Here is an 8,294-nt window from a genome sequence, read left to right on the forward strand (position 1 = left end):
GTTCTATGCTATGGCACAGTTCTAGACATTATGGCTTTTGCAAAGGTTGTATATTGCAGATTCTGAACCAAAGCAAGCATGTCATGCTTTTAAAAAGGGCCATTTCACCAGATACTTCCTAAAGCAGGGGTAGTCAAACTGCGGCCCTATAGATGTCCATGGACTACAATTCCCAAGAGCCCCCTGCCAGCGAATGCTGGCAGGGGGCCTCTTGGGAATTGTAGTCCATGGACATCTGGAGGGCCGCAGTTTGACTATCCCTGTTCTAAAGGATACGGGCATCCACACCCAGATCTTTGTATAGCTTGAATTTGACTCCCTAGATCCAAGTGCAATCATACCTTAAAGGCCAACAAGATTCTCAAGGTATAAGGCAGGCTTTCTTGATGGCCCTGGAGTTTTGTTAAACAATTATCAGGTGATATAACCGTGTATGGTCATGCCAACCTGCCCCTCCCCTCGAAAAATGGCCGATGATGGGGGTGGGGAGAGAGCCTGGGTGGGCGTGTCCACAGCTCTGCTTCCCAACCCTATTCTGCACAATCGCACCACTTCTGGGGTTTCTCAAAGCCTGAAGAAGGTTTCAAGCTGGTATAAGTTTCTGAGAGTCTCCAGGGACTCATGGGAATTTTAGTCCAGGACCGTCTGGAAAACCACAGATTAGCCATCCCTGGCCTAGGGACTGACCTGTTGGTGTGACATGGAGAGTAGAAGGGTGATGGCAGACCAGTGATGGCAAACGTAACCTCGAACCAGAGATGGTGTGTATCAAGTTTTGCTCCTTTCTGAGACCTCTTACACTAATGCGTGCCTTCATCATTATCAAGTACTTATTTTTGCTGTCACCAAAGGTTCTTGCCGTAGAATTTTTATTCTGAAATTTCAAAATCTTGTCTTTCAATTGTTTAATGTTTTTACTAAATAGCAGTAAGTAATAAAACATGCCCATGGAAGTTAATGGGCTTCCCAGGGGGTAACTCTCCACAGTTTGTAAAGTGTCAAACTAACTGGGCAGAAGCTATTGCTGTCTGGGTTGAACACCGACAAGTACCTCCTCTTCAGTGGGGCAAGAAAAGAATGCCACTTCATGGGTCCAATCTGCTGTTTTCTACAGCAGACTGTACAAAAAAATATTTAAAATAAGCCAACCTAGAAGCACCTTCAACAATCACATCCCTGCAATTAAAACAAACATATGCAAATGCAACATTAATTTTTCTAATTATTCATATTGGGAGCACCACGCCACTCTTTTTAAAAAACCAAGCTAAGGAAGCATGTAAACGAATCAGGAGGCAGTGATATTTAAGAGCGCCCTGGTGCTGGGGCTGGAAAAATAGTTCACATTCTTAGGTATCAAGGTCAAATGTTTAGGCAGCTAGGATGTTTCCAGCTCTCCAGCGCACTTAAAGGAGAAGGGCACAGAGGCAAGGCCTTCCTAGGTGACATTAAGGCAACCCTGCGGGCAGACGGACTGCTGTTGGAAGGAGGCACAGACGATGCACAGAAAGCAAATTCTGCGTCTGAATTTAGGCGGGTGGCACTTACCGCCAGTTTGCCTTACATTAAAATAACTGGTATGAATATCTGTCTACATTATCTGAGGTCGGGATTCTGTTTGTTTGCTTAGCATCAATGGATGGGTGACGGGAAGCCCAGGATGAACGACCAGTGGGCAGATGCTGGTTGCCACGCTTACAGGATTTCCACTGGAGATTTAATCACACCAAAAGCTACAGGCTCTTCTTGCACTTACAGGTCCTTTCACTCGAGAACGCATGTATCCTGCTCTTCCTCTGAGGGCTACAAACATGGTGGCCCTGCCTCCATTTCATCCTTGAGACAATTTGGAAAGTGGCCGATCCAGGAACACTCCATAAATTGCACAGCAAGCACAAGGATGTACAAGTTCGGGAGATTTTAAAGTGACAAAGTGCGTGTATGTATTTGTCCGAGGGGGGAAAAACTGACACTTTGGGGGAACCTGAAGTAGATACAAAATTTATTTTCCCATCAAGTCTATCCTGATTGTACCACCAACATAAAAGGCTTTGTAACATAGTTTGCATATATTTATAATATAATACTGTATAAACTGGCATGCTTTGGGAACTAAAGTAAGTAAGTAAAAGAGCAAATATGTTCCAATACTCAAGTTAGAGAGCTGAAAACTTCTACAACTTATCTGCCTTTGCATATTTCACTAATTGCCAGAAGCAATTACCTATTTCATGGGAGGTTTTTTTGCAGTGCTCCCTCACAAAAGTCCTCAGACCTTATTTTATGTGGCATATTTTTAAACCTCGTCTTAAGACTTTCACTTCGTTTACGAGAAAAAACTATTCTGTTAAACGTTTTCTTCAGTGTCCCCAAACATCCAGTTCTTTACATCAGAAAAAAATATATATAAATGCTACTCATTAAATAAATTACTGTCTTTAAAGCATTTATCTGATTCCAAAAGAGAAATATAACTCTTGGTAGCATTTTCTTTTCCCTGCTGCGCTCCCCAAAATTTCCACCGGATAAGCTGGAAAAAGTTATGGGGGGGGGATCAAATAAAACCCTCTTCCCTCACGCTAAGTCAGGCTTTCTCAACAAGGGCTTCATGAAACCCTGGACTTTCTTGACGATCCTGGAAAGTTTTCCCAAAGGAGTGGGATTTAATATATATACATACAATACATATACATATTCCAAATTTGCTAATCATTTATCAGATGATATGACCATATATAGTCATGTCAACCTGCCCCCCCTCCCAAAATGGCCACTGAGGGGCCTGGAGGGCGTGGGAAGGGGAGGGCCTGGGGGGCGTGTCTACAGCTTTGCTTCCCGACCGTATTTTGCACAATTGAGCACACCACTTCTGGGGTTTCTCAAAGCCTGAAGAATGTTTCAGGGGTTTCTCAGTGGTAAGAAAAGTTGAGGAAGGCTACACTAAGTACTATGGAACATATAATGCATTTCACTTTACCCTATACCCTATGAGAGGCCTAAAGAGCTTACAAATTATAAAATGTGAGCAAAGGAAGACCACTAAAGCAAGGGTAGTCAACCTGTGGTCCCCCATATGTTCATGGACTATAATTCCACAGGTTGACTACCCCTGCACTAAAGGACCAACAAAGAGAAGGGCATGACGTCCTTTTCGCTAGACGTGCTTGGGTGTTGTGCCAGGAACTGCAGGAAGGGATCTGAAGGAACGGCAAGGTTGTCGAGGGCAGGGGACCTCTGGAGGGAGTTACAGGTAGGGATGTATCGCGGGAAGGTGAAGTTTGCGCTGACTCTAGGCCTGGATTTAAGGACAGGCACCTTGTGGTCAGAACCATGAGGCCAAGGAACGGTTTTCACATTTGGCTGCTGAACAGAGGTGAAGGAGTGAGAAGCAACCACAGAGAGGGGTGTGTGGCCACTGGCAGGCCCAGTGCACTAAAATGTTTCACAGAGGGAAGGCTGTCCACTGGCAATGCGATAAGGAAAGAGGCAGGAAAGCTGTCAACTCAAAGCAAAGGAAGGAACCGATCCAAAGAGGAAGCTGAGGCTGCCTGCCTGTTCTTCACGGAAGAAGGTTGTTGGGAGGTGATTCAGGAAGAGACAGGAATCTGGTCTTGGACATGCAGACTTTGAGACGGTCACGTGAAAATATGTCAGTCAAGCAACTAGTGGCTTGGAATTGCACAGAGGGACAAAGTTCCAGGACACGGTGGATGCCGCCAGCATATCAGGGGCAATGGAAGCCATGGGCTTTCATGAGGTCACCCCAGGGGCAGTGTGAAGCAGTACAAAGGAAAAGAACTATGGAGAGAAAGGAAGCAGATGAACGGCATGGAACAGAGACTGAAGAAGAAGAGTTGGTTCTTATATGCCGCTTTTCTCTCCCCGAAGGAGGCTCAGTGGCTTACAGTCGCCCTCCCTCTCCCCACAACAGACACCCTGGGAGGGAGGTGGGGCTGAGAGAGCCCTGACATTACTGCTCGGTCAGTTGGTAACAGGATATCCCCCACAGGCACCAGTGATAACCCACACCCAATATATCTCCAAAGTAAAAGATAGGAAGACTTGGGAGGAAAAGGGGGGGTATTTATTTTCAGCTAACTTGTTTTATTTTCTGGGGACATTCTGGGAACAGTAGCTGGAAGAGATGAACAAATGGAATATTTTCTCTTTTCAAATGAATGAAACCCTTTTTTTAAGAACAAGTTTTTCTCATTTAAAATGTAAAGTGTGAAAACGTCCGAAGACTTCTTCAGTGTTTCCAATGGAAAAATCTGGGGAATTACTGAAAAGGCACACCAAGGGGTGGGAAGGGAGGAGCCTTTGGGAATGGACGAAAAGAGAAGCTTTTGTTTCAAGATACGTTGCACAAAAAAAATTATAAAGGCCATCTATACCATTAAGTTATCATTCTGGGGAATCCTTGCAGACAAATGCAGTATTTTCAAGAACGCACTTCTGATCTGATTAAATAGTTTGGGCAACAACTAATATGGGATAAGGCATTTAATGACAGGACAAGAGTTTATGGTCTTCTCGGTTATAAAGTTTAACTTAATATCCAAATATGCTAACGGTCCTAAGTACAGGTAATGTCCAAATAATGTGCTTCCTATAGGAGAGGTAGTCAAACTGCGGCACTCCAGATGTCCATGAACTACAATTCCCATGAGCCACTGCCAGTGAACGCTGGCAGAGGCTCATGGGAATTGTAGTCCATGGACATCTGGAGGGCCGCAGTTTGACAACCCCTGTCCGATAGTTTGCTACAGAACTTCACCGACAGCTTATGTTGCAGCCTGACAAACAGGAAAAAAACCACACACACACACACGAGCTTTGGTCTCAGAGGGTGCCACAATTTGCATCTGTTTCATAAGTACTACAATTTTTCTTAAACAAAGACGCTTGTACTTTTTCACTCCACAAACATTCCAAAGAGCATGATGTTATGAGCTGAGCTAGCAGCGGTGCATTCCATGATGCTCGATCAGTAAAGCAAGAGTAGGTTTGGTAGGAAAGTATGGTTTCAATTTTCCCCAGGAAAAAAACTTCACATCTCTGCTCCCAGCGCCGCTTCAGCGCAACTGGGGGGGGGGGGGAGGGGGGTTCTGACTTGGTCTGCAGCCAATCACAGCTCTCCAGAACATCCTTGTCTCCACCAGAGAGTATGGCGTGGAGATCCATGCCAGGCTTGCAGCACTTTGGCGGTGGGACCTCTAGAAAAGGCAATGGACCCAAGCAAGGAATGAGTTGCACAAAGCCAAGGATTCAGATACATCCTCCCGAGACCAAGAACATCCAGTACGTGCCTCTCTCCTGAACTGCAGGTGGGCTTAACCACCTTTCCCTCTTTGTCTTTTTCGCAGACTAACTCTGCACAGAGGAATGTTGTGCAGGTGTAACCCCACAGGCAAGCTAAGGGGTCAAAAAACACAGCCATGTTTCTAGGTGAATTGCCAGTCAACTCAACCATTGCCGGGGCTGACCAGCCGCTCACAATCCCTTCCGCCTGGCAGGATGTACAATCCCATGAAGCAGCCCCAAAACATACAAGGAAGTTCCTCTGGCTCCACTCCCTCACTCAGCTGGTGAAAGCCACTGTCTGGGAGCCCTCTTTGGTGTGTTGGGATGGCGATGGCTCCACCACACTTTCCAAACTTCATTCCCAAGGCTCTTCACTGAAGGCTTGAGACTGCTTCAGAGCTGCTTGGTGAGCAGGTATCAGCTCCCTCTCAGCAGAGGACCCGCACAGGGAGGGTATGGGGAGTTATGCTGTGGCAAGTGGGAGGGGTAACTTTTTTCCTGCTTGAGCATTTCTTCCCAGTGAGATGACAGCAAAGGTACAGTTGTGTCTTCCAGTGCTGTTGGCTTCCTGTCTAGGTGCCCTGGCAAATATTGCTCTGTGGGGGGGGGGTGTCCTCTCCTTTCCCCCCAGGACATCAACCCACACCTGGCAGAGGCCCTGGGATTCCTCTGGGTGTTTTTCGCTGTTATCTGAACTGTGAAGCCACATGGGTGATCAGGATGGAGCAGCCATGATTGCTCCCCAGTGTGTTGGCCTGTTAAAGGGGCATGGAGGCCTCCCTTGGAACGCTACCAGAAGCAGGCCAGATTCCTTTTGATCGCACCATAATCCAGTGATCCCGAACAGGTGCCCGCCAAATGTGTTAAAAAAATTAGTAGCACCAGAAGGGGCATATGCCCAGCAGTCTTCTAATTGGTTACTGGGTATCTGATTGGCTGTGAAGATATTTTTTTAATGTTGCTCCACTGCCGTCATAGCACCAGGCTCTTCACTTTGTGACTGAAGGTAAACTTGGGCAACCCCAATGTGCCCCACTAGGCATGACCAAACCGCAGTGGCCCTCGGGACTGAGGCTGGCTCAGACAGTTAGTCTTCTTGATCAACCCTGGCTCATGAAAACACGTCAAACAAACCTACCGGACTAAACAAGGACCCGGACACGTCTATTAAGATGGGGCTTTTTTGTGATTTCTGAAAATGCACTTTACAAAACTTGGTGTTTAAAAAGTTAATAACTAGTTGAGGACAAACTGTAGAAAGACCAACACAAAACGGGATCCATCTGGTAATTAAAAGTTTCTGGAAACAAAGTTCAGACCAAAGGCCGACGGAGCTCTGTTCAGGGAATTGCTGATCACCACTGTGTATGGCAGGTGAATTTCCTCCAGGCCAGGCTGGATTCTGGATTTCTTTTGGGGGGGGGGGAATCACGTGAGAATGAAATTGGGGTCACTGTGGATGGGTAGATAATTGTGAGTTCCTGCACAGTGCAAGGGGTTGGACTAGATGACCGTGGAGGTCCCCTTCCAGCTATCTCAGCCCCACACACTGTCTGCAGAAACACACTGTCTGCAGAAACAAACAGAAGGGAACCTCGTGCAATTCGCACAGAACTTCACACAATCTGGAACTCAGTTGTCAAACTGGAACCAGGAACATTCCCCGGGTCGCATTTTTATTCATAGCCATACTGTCCCAGGTGAAACCGATTCCTCAGCTCTTATGTAGAAAGTATACTTTATCCGCAGTCGCCAGGTGGTTGATACATCCGAACACTCTTGGATTGGACCAGCAGCATCCCGAAGCCCAGCCCACTTCCTAAGCCTGATCCCTCAGAATTTTACACCCACAGTACCTAGGCAAGATTTCCTTCTGGCATGCTCAAAATACACACATGGGCACCCAAATATGCAAATTACTATCCCACTCCCCACAGATGACCCCCCAACTGGAGAGAAGGTGCTGTTGCCAGATTCCCCCCCCCCCCCCGCAATCAGCAAGGAGGGATAATGGCAAGAAAAAGCGTTGGTTTTAGAGCCAGCTTTTCACTACCCAAAGTAGCTTACAAGCACCTTTCCCCACAACAGACACCTTGTGAGGTAGAGAGCTACTGTGCCTGTCCCAAGGTCACCACCCAGGTGGCTGCCTGTGGAGGAGTGGGGAATCAAACCCAGATAAGAGACAGTCGCTCTTCAGCCACCAAACCTCGCGGGCTCTCAATTGTGATCCCTCCAAGAACCAGAGATCATGGGGGGTTTTAATATCCCGCCTTTCCCTCCCAAAGCGGCTGACAATCGCCCCCCCTTCCGCCCTGGGAGACCGGTGGAAGCTCTGCGAGAACTGCGTCCGGCCCACGCTCCCCCCGCGGGCTCCCTGGAGAGGAGCCAACCGCGCCGCTCTGCCCCGCCACCCCCAGCCGGCTCCAGGGTTGCCAACCCCAGGCCGGGGCCTCCCTGGAGCCACCCCGGGCCCGTCAGCGGGAGGCGAGCCGCGCCTCGCGGAGCTCCCCAGGCCGCCCCGGGAGGGTGGCATCCCCGCGCGGGCCCCCGGCGCCCCGAGGGAAGGCTGGCTCACCTGCGCCTGCGCCTGCCCGGGACCCGCGGGGGGGGGGGTTGGGGGTCCGCCGCTCCCGCCTTCCTTCCTCCGCCGCTCTCCGTCCGCGCGGCCCCGCCTCCTTCCTGCCGCCGCGGATTTAATTTCTCCGGCCGGGGGACTGCCCACCCTCCCCTCCCTGCCCCGCCACTTCCGGGGCGGGGCGCCAGGGGGAGGCGTTTCCGGGCACGTGACCGGCGCATTCTCTCTCTCTCTCTCTCTCCCCCCCCCGCGCAGACCGGCCGGCGGAGAAGGCTCGCTGTTGCTATGGCGACGGGCGCCGCGGCCTAGTTAGAGCTTGAAGGCGGGGCGGTAGGCACTGAGGCAGCCCGGGGTGCCAATCTCCAGGCAGGACCTGGGGATCCCCCCCGGAACTACAGGCAGGGCTGCTTGGGAG

The 8,294-nt window shown here is 49.2% G+C and overlaps 1 protein-coding gene across 5 annotated transcripts in view; it reads right to left on the bottom strand.

The window, feature by feature from the left end:
• PHC1 (polyhomeotic homolog 1) overlaps window positions 1–8,066 on the bottom strand; it is a 33,144-nt gene extending 25,078 nt beyond the window's left edge. For 3 of the 5 annotated variants that reach the window (XR_013232743.1, XM_077346266.1, XM_077346263.1), the window contains exon 1: window positions 7,880–8,065. The gene's annotated coding sequence lies outside the window, so the exon portion shown is untranslated. Of the gene's footprint in view, window positions 1–7,879 lie in introns of all 5 variants that reach the window. The other 2 variants (XM_077346265.1, XM_077346264.1) reach the window with 1 other exon arrangement.
• Window positions 8,067–8,294: the final 228 nt, after the last annotated feature.

This window comes from Paroedura picta, chromosome 7 (genome assembly GCF_049243985.1).
Source record: "Paroedura picta isolate Pp20150507F chromosome 7, Ppicta_v3.0, whole genome shotgun sequence".
Classification (NCBI taxonomy): domain Eukaryota; kingdom Metazoa; phylum Chordata; class Lepidosauria; order Squamata; family Gekkonidae; genus Paroedura; species Paroedura picta.